Genomic DNA, 14,854 nt, shown 5'->3' on the forward strand with positions numbered 1-14,854 from the left:
TTGTTGCTAAATTAACTAATTTAGCTGGGGACCCCCAGGGGTCCTTGAAGGGGTTCCAGGGGGTCCCCAGCAAAATTAGTTGACATAGCTTAACCACTTTAACCTAGCCATTTCATATCCTGGCTATTCAAAATAGCTGACCCACAAGCTCACAGCGTGTCGCGATGCCATGCGTTATGATCTACTACTTTTGAAAAATCTTGAAAAAACTGTGAAACATTTTAACAACACTAATCTTGTATGGGGGTCCCTGGCACAAAATCTGTTCAGCTGGGGGTCTGCAGTCAAATACATGACATGAAAATGTTTGGGAACCACTGATGTAGATGTTATTACATGTAGATGTAGTTGGTGATTGAATGGTGACACGTTACTGCCCCCTGCTGTCAAATGGAAGACATTGGACCATTTTGTAGCTACTACTGTACATAGTTCTGTCAGTGGTGCAAAGTAACTAAGCACATTTTATTCAAGTACTTACTTTTATTTACTTAAGCGCTTCTTTTTCTTGATACCTTATACTTCTACTCCACTACACCTCAGAGGCAAATTTACACACACACACACACACACACACACACACACACACACACACACACACACACACACACACACACACACACACACACACACACACACACACACACACACACACACACACACACACAGACTGAACAGTTAGCCTACTTTTCTTTAAACTGTTTTGAAATTACAACCGCAAAAAAACACTTGATACAGCAACAAATTTCGTATGTACCACAGATGTGTTGTTAAGCTTAACACAATGTTATGTCAATATCAATACCAAATTCAACAATTACTTTAGTCTTAAATTCAATTAAACATAACTATAACTCATAACTCATATCTAAACTAACTAACCTAATAATGTGTCAGCCTGGGCCAAATGTACTTTTTACTCCACTACAATTATTTGACTGCTTGGTTATTTAGTAGATTTAGATTATTAATAATTAAATGAATCAAGAACCTTCTGCATTTTCCGAAAATATTATGATCAATTGGCCGAAGTATAAAATGGAGTTTAAATGGTTAATGATCAATCATTTTAGTGGTGATCAGGAGGTGAAAGTGGCTTAAAGTTCTTACTGGAACTATACCCCAAGCTTCATCTGCTTATATTGTAATTCCTCATTAATGCATCCCTGAACACATGCATTCAATGTATTTATGCCTGTAGTGTATGCAAGTTTACAAGCACATGATATCATGGATATAATTTAATATCTATATAATTTGATATATCATTGCTGTCCATTTTGGACCAGCTAACTCCATTTTGACGCTTTTGCATTTTTTTTATCCATAAATCAGTGCTATTGAACACCCTTTATGTCTGTGTGTTGGTAAAAAATATATTGAACCAATGAAAAGTATTGAAAAGCGCTTCTGACAAAACCAGCTAACTCCATTGGATCCTCAAACTTTCTGCTAAACCAGCTAACTCCATCGTCAATATCAATTTCAAACTAAAAAAAACTGCTCTATGGAGTAAATAAACACCATAAACCGCATGGAATATGTTGATTAAAAACACATTAGAACGTTAGAAGAAAACTAACTCTTACTGTATGTTGATTAAGAGGACATTCTTCCTTCCTTTTGTGCGAGGCGCGGGGCCACTGTAATCTATATAAGACCTACCAGCAGCTGTATACTGTTGCTTACGGCCATGCACCCTGAACACACCCGATCTCGGAAGCTAAGCAAAGTCAGGCCTGGTTAGTACTTGGATGGGAGACCGCCTGGGAATACCAGGTACTGTAAGCTTATTCATTTTGATTTTGGCACACTGAATGAGCAATCGTCATGTATGAATGGCCATGACAAAATACTAGATCATGTGCAGCACTAACTTATTGGTTGCTGCTAAAAAATGTTCACCTCTGACCTTTAGTAGTGGAGCCTAAGTAGAATAAACACACTCCACAACAGGGGCATTGTTCAGGGCATTGTTCCTTCCTTTTATGTGAGGCGCCACTGTCATCTACTGTCTGACGTGTCTGTATATAAGCCCTACCGGCTGCTGCTGCTGTTGCTTGGCCATACCACCCTGAGACACACCCAATCAGAGTTGATTGCCTGCAGCAGTGAGAGACAGAGAGTCAAAAATGTTTTGAGGAAAAGAGTCAGTGTTTGTTTGTGAGGTAAATTTGGTTGTTTTTTGTCTTGTTACGGGGCCAAAGCTCAGCTCTGGACCTGTCTTAATGTTCCCCTCTTTTTTCTTCTGCCACTTTTCGCAGTTCTGGCTGAACCGTGCATACGCTTTTTACGAAACTTGGCCATATGGTAGATGGTCATGAAAAACTATCAAGAAATAATTCTCACAATCTTTCGTCAAAAGGTGGCGCTATAGCAAAATGCCAACTTTGAACAGGTACAACTCATGCCCTGTTTGACCTACAGCCATGAAACTTCAATACACACATGCGTCTACTCATGATGAACAACTTTCACACTCTGACTTTTGACCTCTGACCTTTAGATCTCCCACCATTTTGAATTATATGAAAAACAGTCTCCTCCTGGGATTTTTTTGTAATCTGCACGAAACTTTTTACACATGAACTTTGGACCTATGCCGACAAAACGATGCAGCGGATTTTCCATAAGTGAAAAAATGAAGCTTTAATGAGCCAATGAATATTGCAGTCTTATGACAATTATTCATCTGTCCCTAACACACACATGCAGACTCACATTTCTTTGAAACGTTGCCGTAATGTAGAGGGTCATTCCAAATATCACTGAAACCAATCTCACTCCAATTGGCCAAAGGGGGGCGCTATAGCAATTTTTTGAACATGCAAACTTTAAACAGGCATAAGTCATGCCTCGTTTGGCCACAAGTCGTGAAACTTGCTTCCACTTGTGCCTTGACTCATGAGGAACTCATGTATCACTTTGACCAGTAAGCCTCGCCCTTAGATTGTCCGCAATTTGGAGCAATTTGAAAAACACTTTTGTTGGTCCAATGGCTTCTCCCTTAAGCGAGTGCCTCATGACCGCAACGATGCCGGTTCAAGCCTCACTTGATGCAGACTCATTTAAGTTGAATTGCAAAAAACATGACTGTATCAATGAATACATGTGCAAACGGTAAAGATAACATGAAATGCTTATTTGAGAGTATGTTTTTTCAATGTATGACGTACTTCATTGTGAAAATAGCCGATCTACAATCTCACAACTTTTCAGATAGCAACGTTTTGTGAGCTTGTAGATCGGCTGCTTTCACTGGTTTCGGTTTCGAGGAGACATACAATTTCTCTATTGGTAAATGGTTTGTGAGCGAGTGTTCTTATTGTTAGCGTTAGTGTGAATAATTTTTTCACTGGTTCTGGACTATTGGTCCAATGGCGTCTCGCTTAAGCATCAGTCTCTGGAGGGCAGTGTCGCTGGTTCAAGCCTCACCTCTTGCTGGCTACTTTTCAATTGTATCACACAAAACATGACTGTATCAATTAATGCATGTGCAACTGTTAAAGGTAACATGAAATGCTTCTTGGAGAGAGTATGTTTTTGCAATGTATGACAAACTTCATTGTGAAAATAGCCGATCTACAATCTCACAACTTTTCAGATAGCAACGTGTTTCTGAGCTTGTAGATCGGCTGCTTTCACTGGTTCACTTTTATGTTCAACAGACAACCTCAGTCTAGACAAAGCTATAGCACTATAGGTAGTGTTGCAGCCTGTCAATCCAAAGGTTGAAGGTTTGATTCCTGTTAATGGCAATAGGTTGAGATGTCCAATCAATCCATTCTGCTTCCATCTCTCTCTCTCTTCAATCTATTATGTTTCCATGTCTCTCTCTCTTCAATCTATTCCGTTTCCATGTCTCTCTCTCTCTCTCTCTCTCTCTCTCTTTCTTCAATCTATTCCGTTTCCATGTCTCTCTCTCTCTTTCTCTTCAATCTATTCCGTTTCCATGTCTGTCTCTCTCTCTCTTTCTCTTCAATCTATTCCGTTTCCATGTCTCTCTCTCTCTTTCTCTTCAATCTATTCCGTTTCCATGTCTCTCTCTCTCTCTTTCTCTTCAATCTATTCCGTTTCCATGTCTCTCTCTCTCTTTCTCTTCAATCTATTCCGTTTCCATGTCTTTCTCTCTCTCTTTCTCTTCAATCTATTCCCTCTCTCTCTCTCTCTCTCTCTCTCTCTCTCTCTCTCTCTCTCTCTCTCTCTCTCTCTCTCTCTCTCTCTCTCTCCATTCTTAGACTTACGCGTCTCCTCGCAACAGAAACCAGTGAAAATAGCCGATCTACAATCTCACAACCTTTCAGATAGCAACATTTTGTGAGCTTGTAGATCGGCTATTTTCAATGGTTTCTGTTCCGAGGAGACATACAATTTCTCTATCGGTAGATGGTTAGGGAACCAGTGATCTAGAGTAGCTAGCGAAACAAAGGCCTGGTCCGTCAGGGACGGAAAGACTTATATATATCAACAGACACTACCAGGACTATCATATCTCTAGCTCAATGAGAAGAAAGGCAGCCTATGAGTCCGGAGGTCACCAGTTCGATCCCTGTCCCAGACGATCTGTTGAGGCGGTCATGATGATCTGTCTCTCTCTCTCTCTCTTCAGTTTCCATGTCTATCTCTCTCTCTCTCTCTCTCTTCAATCTATTCAGTTTCCATCTCTCTCTCTCTCTCTCTCCAGTTTCCATGTCTCTCTCTCTCTCTCCATCTCCAGTTTCCTTGTCTCTCTCTCTCTCTCTCTCTTTCACTGGCCCCGTGTTATCGCTGCTTGCAGCTATATTGATAATTGTTTTTCGCTCCCTCTCCCTCCAAGGCTAATCTTAGTTCTGGCTTAACCGTGCTGTCGCTTTTTACGAAACTCTGCCATATGGTAGTTTGTCATGAAAAACTGTCAAGAAATTAATCTCACAGTCATGCGTCAAAGGGTGGCGCTGAAGCACTCAATTGAAAGTGCCAACTTTGAACAGGTAAAACTCATGCCCTGTTTGACCTACAGCCATAAAACTTTGATACACACATGCGTCTACTCATGATGAACAACTTTGATGGTCTGACTTTTGACCTCTGACCTTTAGATCTCCCACCATTTTGAATCATATGAAAAACAGTTAAATACTATCTCCTCCTGGATTTTTTTTGTAATCTGCACGAAACTTTTTACACATGAACTTTGGACCTATGCCGACAAAACGTTAGCGGCGGATTTTTGAAGTGAAAAAATGAAGCCTAACCAATCTTACACCAATTGGTCAAAGGGGGGCGCTATAGCAATTTTTTTTAAATGCTAACTTTAAACAAGCAAAAGTCTTGCCTCGTTTGGCCCAAAGTCGTGAAACTTGCTTACACTTGTGCCTTGACTCATGAGGAACACATCTATCGTTTTGACCAGTAAGCTCCGCCCTTAGATTGACCGCAATTTTGAGCTGTTTGAAAAACACTTAAACCCAGGATATGTGTGCAATTCGCCTGAAACTGTATCAACTCTGTGAGCTCCTTTGTCACTGGTTCTGGTCTGTTGGGCCAATGGCTCTCTACAGCATCTGCTTCAAAACCGCAAGGTTGCCGGTTCAAGCCTCACTTAATGCAGACTTCTTTTAAAGAGCATTGCAAACATCATGACTGTATCAATGAATACATGTGCAATTGATAAAGATAACATGAAATGCTTATTTGAGAGTGTGTTATTTCAATGTATGACATACTTCATTGTGAAAATAGCCGATCTACAATCTCACAACTTTTCAGATAGCAATGTTTGAGCTTGTAGATCGACTACTTTCACTAGTTTCTGTTCCGAGGAGACGTACAATTTATTTATCGGTAGATGTTTAGGGAACCAGTGATCTAGAGTAGTTAGCAAAACAGAGGCTTGGTTCATCAGGGACGGAAAGACTTATATATCAACAGACACTGCCAGGGCTACCATATGTCTAGCTCAATGAGAAGAAAGGCAGCCTATGAGTCTGGAAGTCAGTGGTTCGATCCCTGTCCCTGACGATGTGTCAGGTGATCATGATTTGGCATTCTTAGGTTTACGCATAATGTTTCTTGAGATTAGGGCAAGGCATAGTTTTACTGAGGTTAGGATTAGTGAGGGTTTAAAATGCTTTAAGGTTTTAAATCAACAAACCTGCTTTATTATTATTTATTATTATCCACACACCTGCTTAATTATTATTCTTTATTATTATCCACACACCTGCTTTATTATTATTTATTTATTATTATCCACACACCTGCTTTATTATTATTATGTATTATTATCCACACACCTGCTTTATTATTATTTATTATTATCCACACACCTGCTTTATTATTATTATTTGTTATTATCCACACACCTGCTTTACTATGAGGATTTATTATTATCCACACACCTGCTTTATTATTATTATTATTTATTATTATCCACACACCTGCTTTACTATGAGGATTTATTATTATCCACACACCTGCTTTATTATTATCATTTATTATTATCCACACACCTGCTTTACTATGAGGATTTATTATTATCCACACACCTGCTTTATTATTATTATTTATTATTATCCACACACCTGCTTTATTATTATTTATTATTATCCACACACCTGCTTTATTATTATTTATTATTATCCACACACCTTCTTTATCATTATTATTTATTATTATCCACACACCTGCTTTATTATTATTATTTATTATTATCCACACACCTGCTTTACTATGACGATTTATTATTATCCACACACCTGCTTTATTATTATTATTTATCATTATCCACACACCTGCTTCATTATTATTTATTATTATCCAAACACCTGCCTCATTTCTTTATTTTATTTTATTCAATTTTTGTCATAAAAGCAAAGAGCCTAAAAATAGCTGATCTACAAGGGCTTGTAGGTCAGCTATTTTTCGGTGCACAACACCGACTTGCAATAAAGTGTAAATGAGCCATTACTCTATCTCTAATCACTAAACCAAACCTCTAAATATCTAACCCTAACCTGAATATTTTCATAATTGTAAACGTGTCTCTAAAAATCTTTAAAATAAAACAAACATATTTCTTGTGAGGACACACACATACACATACACACATACACACACACACACACACACACACACACACACACACACACACACACACACACACACACACACACACACACACACACACACACACACACACACACACACACACACACACACACACACACACAGCAAAACATAGTCTCGGTCACGCCTTCGGCTTGGAGGAGACAATAATAATAATCTGATGGCAGTTAGGAGCCCTGGCATCAAACCACTGACACTGCATTCCTTTAAAAGGTCTCATACCTTCATTAATGTGTTATCAGGTTCAGTATCTGTTCCCATTGTTCCTTTTAGCACACCTTACATCTCACCCACGCATGCTTTAAGACTCTCTCATCAACACAGAATACCTGTTCACATGAATGGAAACCACAGCTATTAAAGCTACCGTGACAAACACACATCTGGTCAAACCTGATCTCCTCTTGTCCTCAACTAACACTGTCCTCACGATGTGGCATCCACACACCTGCTTTATTATGATTTATTATTATCCACACACCTGCTTTATTATGATTATTTATTATTATCCACAAACCTGCTTTATTATGATTTATTATTATCCACACACCTGCTTAATTATTATTCTTTATTATTATCCACACACCTGCTTTATTATTATTTATTTATTATTATCCACACACCTGCTTTATTATTATTATTTATTATTATCCACACACCTGCTTTATTATTATTTATTATTATCCACACACCTGCTTTATTATTATTTATTATTATTATCCACACACCTGCTTTACTATGAGGATTTATTATTATCCACACACCTGCTTTATTATTATTATTATTTATTATTATCCACACACCTGCTTTACTATGAGGATTTATTATTATCCACACACCTGCTTTATTATTATCATTTATTATTATCCACACACCTGCTTTACTATGAGGATTTATTATTATCCACACACCTGCTTTATTATTATTATTTATTATTATCCACACACCTGCTTTATTATTATTTATTATTATCCACACACCTTCTTTATCATTATTATTTATTATTATCCACACACCTGCTTTATTATTATTATTTATTATTATCCACACACCTGCTTTACTATGACGATTTATTATTATCCACACACCTGCTTTATTATTATTATTTATCATTATCCACACACCTGCTTTATTATTATTTATCATTATCCAAACACCTGCCTCATTTCTTTATTTTATTTTATTACATTTTTGTAATTTAAGCCAAGAGCCTAAAAATAGCTGATCTACAAGGGCTTGTAGGTCAGCTATTTTTCGGTGCACAACACCGACTTGCAATAAAGTGTAAATGAGCCATTACTCTATCTCTAATCACTAAACCAAACCTCTAAATGTCTAACCCTAACCTGAATATTTTCATAATTGTAAACGTGTCTCTAAAAATCTTTCTTAACCATAAAACAAACATATTTCTTGTGAGGACACACACACACACACACACACACACACACACACACACACACACACACACACACACACACACACACACACACACACACACACACACACACACACACACACACACACACACACACACAGCAAAACATAGTCTCGGTCACGCCTTCGGCTTGGAGGAGACAATAATAATAATCTGATGGCAGTTAGGAGCCCTGGCATCAAACCGCTGACACTGCATTCCTTTAAAAGGTCTCATACCTTCATTAATGTGTTATCAGGTTCAGTATCTGTTCCCATTGTTCCTTTTAGCACACCTTACATCTCACCCACGCATGCTTTAAGACTCTCTCATCAACACAGAATGCCTGTTCACATGAATGGAAACCACAGCTATTAAAGCTACCGTGACAAACACACATCTGGTCAAACCTGATCTCCTCTTGTCCTCAACTACACTGTCCTCACGCTGTGCCATCCACACACCTGCTTTATTATGGGGCCAGGCTCTGCAGAGCAAGGCTCCGTTTTGATATTGTCATTATTCTGTTTCTTCTCCTTCTTCTGCCGTTTTTGGCAATTCTGGCTTAACCGTGCATACGCTTTTTACGAAATTCGGCCATATGGTAGATGATCAAGAAATTAATCTCACAATCTTTCGTCAAAAGGTGGCGCTATAGCACTCAATTGAAAGTGCAAACTTTATACAGGTACAACTCATGCCCTTTTTGACCTAGAGCCATAAAACCTCGATAGGGTCATTCCAAATATCACTGAAACCAATCTTACTCCAATTGGTCCAATTGGCGCTATAGATTTTTTTTGAAAATGCAAACTTTAAACAAGCAAAAGTCATGCCTCGTTTGGCCGACAGCCATTAAACCTGCTTACACATGTGCCTTGACTCTCTCTCTTTGTCTCAATTTCAATCTATTCCGTTTCCATGTGTTATTGTGCTATTATTGCACTTTGCTTTTTTTGTCTGTCTGTCTCTCTGTCTGTCTGTCTGTCTGTCTGTCTGTCTGTCTGTCTGTCTGTCTGTCTGTCTGTCTGTCTGTCTGTCTGTCTGTCTGTCTGTCTGTCTGTGGGTGGGTCATTCCACTTTTTAATTGCATCGCACAAAACATGACTGCATCAAATAATGCATGTGCAATTTTTAAAGATAACATGAAATGCTTATTTGAGAGTATGTTTTTACAATGTGTGACATACTTCATTGTGAAAATAGACGATCTACAATCACACAACTTTTCAGATAGCAACCCTTTGTGAGCTTGTAGATCGGATACTTTCACTAGTTTTCGTTCCGAGGAGACAAAAAAAATGAGGCTTGGTTCATAATGGACGGAAATAATTATAGATGTCAACAGATACTGTCAGGGAAGCCATATATCTAGCTCAATGAGAAGAGAGGCAGCCTCTGAGTCCGTAGGTCGCTGGTTAGATCCCTGTCCCCGACAACGTATTGAGGTGATCATGATTTGGCTTTCTTAGGTTTACACATAGTGTTTCTTGAGGATAGGCGCAGGGGTTGACACTAAGGTCTCAGAGGCACTTGAGTACAGGTCATTTTCTACTTGCCCACAGGTCTTGCCCACTTGCCCGAAAAGTAAATAGTCCTTTATAAAAATGATAGGTTAAATTTAATTACCGTTCAATTAAACACTTATTATTTACTTTCTACTTGCGAATTATGGGGCTGCACGATAAAAAATGTCATACCTCAATATTTATGCCAAATATCTAAATAGCTATGAATATGACTATGGGTTAAAGGTAGGGTAAGTGATATTTTTTGGTAAAAACAAAAAGGTTTTTGTTATGGGTTAAAGCTCTATACTCTGATAGTACTCATTGCTATAGAGTGTTTGTTCAGTAACAGGGGTCTCACTGTCTCTCCAGCTCTTTGATAGACAGAAAATATATTTTCAGGTAGGTGACACCATTTCAGCCAATCAGGAGAGTACCCATTTATCAGCTTAATTTTTTATAGTGTTCCAGTTCCAAAATTACATGCTCATTTCTTTGTGTCATCACTTCCAATTTCACTTGTTTAATCTGTATCCTGTCTAAGTTCTATTTTTAAGTGTAGCAACTGTGAAAACAGCACAATATAGGCCAACAGTGCTCTTATTTTACATTCCACAGACATGAAGACACTTACTTTCCCATAACTTCACAAAGCGCTCTTACTTTGAAGTCCACCGACCAGAAGTCAAGGGTTTACGTTCGTCTGACTTGACAAGTGTTAAGCTTTGACCGTTCAGGGTACTGGGCTGATGCTGGGCTGATGCTGCTGTTTTGAACTGATACTGACATAAGGAAGGCTTTACAAGTTGCTTCTTGTATTTTCACACGTCGGTTAGGGACAAGTAGGGAACTGCAGCACATGTGAAAAAAGTCAGCGGGTGTTTTTGTTTTATATCCCGGGTGGGATGCAAGCAGCCATGCTCGTCATCAACTGCACTTTCTCACAAACGTATCTCTTCACACTAGATTCCAAGCGTGATTTTGCAACCCGGTGATTTATATATATAACTAGTTGCGTGCCCGTGCCTTCAGTATTATGTGAGCTTGTAGATTAGCTGTTTTCGCCGCGTCGCAGGTTCAGTGTGTGTGTGTGTGTGTGGGAGAGAGGGAGAGGGGGAGACGGAGCGCTCTGGCCATGCTCAAGCGTCTAAAGATGGATATCTCGTGTTGTGTTTTATCGCGAACAAAAAACAGTTGCATCCCCACTGAAAATCCGCACCTGCCCGTCAGGCAACCAGATAGCAAGCGTTAGTGTCAACCCCTGCAGGCTTAGGCGTTGTTTTACTGAGGTTAGTGTTAGTGAGGGTTTAAAATGCTCATTTGTTAATTGCATGGTCTTCTTTCTCTCAAGTTCAGTCTTCTATGTTTCTATGGCTTATTGTGCATATTACTTATCATTGCTTCTTTCTTTTTTCTTTCTGCATTCACTGGCCCCGTATTATCGCTGCTTGCAGCTATATTTACGGGGCCAGAGCTCAGCTCTGGACCTGTCTTAATGTTCCCCTCTTTTTTCTTCTGCCACTTTTCGCAGTTCTGGCTGAACCGTGCATACGCTTTTTACGAAACTTGGCCATATGGTAGATGGTCATGAAAAACTATCAAGAAATAATTCTCACAATCTTTCGTCAAAAGGTGGCGCTATAGCAAAATGCCAACTTTGAACAGGTACAACTCATGCCCTGTTTGACCTACAGCCATGAAACTTCAATATACATATGCGTCTACTCATGATCAACAACTTTCACACTCTGACTTTTGACCTTTGACCTTTAGATCTCCCACCATTTTGAATTATATGAAAAACAGTTCAAACCTATCTCCTCCTGGGATTTCTGAGTAATCTGCACGAAACCTTTTACACATGAACTTTGGACCTATGCCGACAAACATGTGCAAAAGATTTTCCATAAGTGAAAAAATTAAGCTTTAATGAGCCAATGAATATTGCAGTTTTATGACAATTATTCATCTGCCCCTAACACATACATGCAGACTCACATTTCTTTGAAACTTTGCGGTAATGTTGAGGGTCATTCCAAATATCACTGAAACCAATCTTACTCCAATTGGTCAAAGGGGGGCGCTATAGCGATTTTTTGAAAATGCAAACTTTAAACAGGCAAAAGTCATGCCTCGTTTGGCCGACAGCCATTAAACCTGCTTACACATGTGCCTTGACTCATGAGGAACACATCTATCATGTTGACCAGTAAGCTCCGCCCTTAGATTGTCCGCAATTTGGAGCAGTTTGAAAAACACTTAAACCCAGGATTTTCCAGCTATTTGCGTGAAACTGTATGATCTGTGTGATCTCTTTTTTCACAGTTTCTGTCTGTTGGTCCAATTCCTTCTCCCTTAAACGAATGCCTCACAACACCAAGGTTGCCAGTTCAAGCCTCACTTGATGCAGGCTTCATTAAAGTTGCATTGCACACAACATGACTATCAGTGAATACATGTGCGCTGGTGGCGCTATAAAAGGCAGATGGGAAAAATGCAGGGCAAAGGTTTTTCCTTGACCTCTAGGGAGTGCGCATACAAAGTTTTACACAGATCGGTGCAGTTATAGGTAAAAACATGAATCGGCCTGTTATAGCGCCACCATGAGGCTGATTTGAAAATTTTCAAGTGGCATTTCTTCCTCGGCATAGTGGAAATATGCGTGCAAATTTTCACCGAAATTGCATGCTGTGTTCATTTGAGGCATTTTGTTGAAAATGGAGCACTCCTGCAAACTTTGGAAGCCATTTTTAGCCAATCAGGATGGAATAAGAAAAATCTGAAAGACAAGTTTTGTTTAATTGCGAACGCAGCGGAAGGAGGCGCGCCGAAGGCGCGCCTCCGCGCAAGTGGAGCTTACTATGAAACCGTGCTCGGGTTGTGGGTGTGTCTGTGTGTCTGTGTGTCTGTCTGTGTGTCTGTGTGCAGTATGTCTGCAGCCTGCCCCTGGGTGAAATATAGCAGCTACAGTGAGTCACGTACCATACAGTGGGTGTGTCTGTGTGTCTGTGTGTCTGTCTGTGTGTCTGTGTGCAGTATGTCTGCAGCCTGCCCCTGGGTGAAATATAGCAGCTACAGTCACGTACCATACATCAAATGAAAGCTCTTTCAAAACTGAACACACCTGTCAAGGTTGCGTTTAAGCCCGCCCCTTCCCCCGGAAGCCACGCCCCGGAGAAGGCTCCTAAAAATCCCCATTGAAACCCCATGTTAAATGAAAAGTGCCCGAATCGCTCCCAAACTTTTTCTACCCCCCCTAAGTGGGGGTCTACGAACAAATACTTCGGGCTCGGATTTTGGCTCCGCCCCCCGGAAGTGGGTGAAACAGGCACTTCAAACACTTTGTTGAATTGTTCAAAAACATTCAAAGTTTTTTTTTTGTGAATTTGTATTTTTTCTAAGATGCTCCTTTTAATGCAGAATTTTTTGTATTTTTTGTATTTTTATTTTTTTGTTACTTTGTTTTTTAATAAAAAAAATTCATTACATTTTCTTTTTGCGTTCGCTTCCCGCGTTCGCGCGTCTTACTTGTGACTATAGAGATACTGTGTACCGATTTGCGAGATTTTTGGACAAAATCTGTAGGAGTACTGTCAAAAAATATGTTTTGCACAAAACGGCCTCCTGGTGGCGCTATAAAAGGCCCATGTTTGGGGCAGAAGTTCGGAATTGGCATCCAGGGAGTGTGTGTGCACAGTTTCGCTGCGATCAAGCCAACGGTGGCGGAGATTAGCTGGTGACAGACGGACACACGGACACACACACGGACACACGGACACACCTTGCTGGCTGCATATAGACTTTAAGAAGGGAATGAGTCCTTGTGCCCACGACAGACTCACAGCAACACAACTGCAATACAAATCATTTCATTAACCAAACGTTTGAAGTATAATTTCAAACATAAAGTTCCATATAAGTAATTTCATTTCATCCTGTGTCACAGTATTATCTTGATTCTGAGGTCTGCAGTTAACAGGGCTTGGAGTTGAAATAACTGGTGACGTAAAGCGATCAACAATTTGCATTCCAAAACACTCCCAGAGTTCCGGCCATTGATTGACAAAAGAAGCTTGTGTTTACCTACAGGAAAGAAGCCTATTGTCCATTGTATACATACTGTTTGAAGCCTGCCCCCCTGGAGTCCAGGAGAGGACACCCCTGTCTTGAGTTTGAACCAACAGAGCCATTCTTTTGTCTTAATTTGAACTAATTATAATCCCATTGATCCTTCCTGGGCTTTAGCCGCAGACAGCAAATGTGTAGTGATGAAAGCCAGGTTAAGATGACTGAGTAAACAGCTAAAATGTTTACCCACTAATTATTCTTCTCTTTTAGGTCTGCAGTATGTAGTTAAAATGAGTAAAGTCTTGATAACTATGACCTGTGTTGTAAACAAGGAGAAACATCAGTTGGGGGAAGTGGTCAGTCTTAGAGGAACTGCTGGTTTTTATTTGACTCATTGTATTCCTAAACTGCTGTTTACAATCCTGAAAGTATATAGTGTGTGGTCTTATTATAAAGCTTAAGAGATGTTGAACAAGGATTACTAAACCAGCTTTTGTGCAAAAGTAAAGTTTGATAAATAGAAACAAGACAAAATTGGTACACTGTAAAGACATGTAAATGTATTTCAATAGAGTGTTGCGGGGGCTCGGCCACGACCCCCAGCATCATGTATTCGATGTGTGATAGGCCTACAGGAATTGGGGGCTGGGCTAAGACACCTAGCTCCTCCTTTTGTTGACAGAAGGTATACAGTATAAAATGACATGCTTGTATGTGATGCAGTGTGCTGCTAATCAGACCCACCTGGCAGTGG

This window comes from Gymnoscopelus braueri, assembly GCF_963280865.1.
Source record: "Gymnoscopelus braueri genome assembly, chromosome: 9".
Taxonomy (NCBI): Eukaryota; Metazoa; Chordata; class Actinopteri; order Myctophiformes; family Myctophidae; genus Gymnoscopelus; species Gymnoscopelus braueri.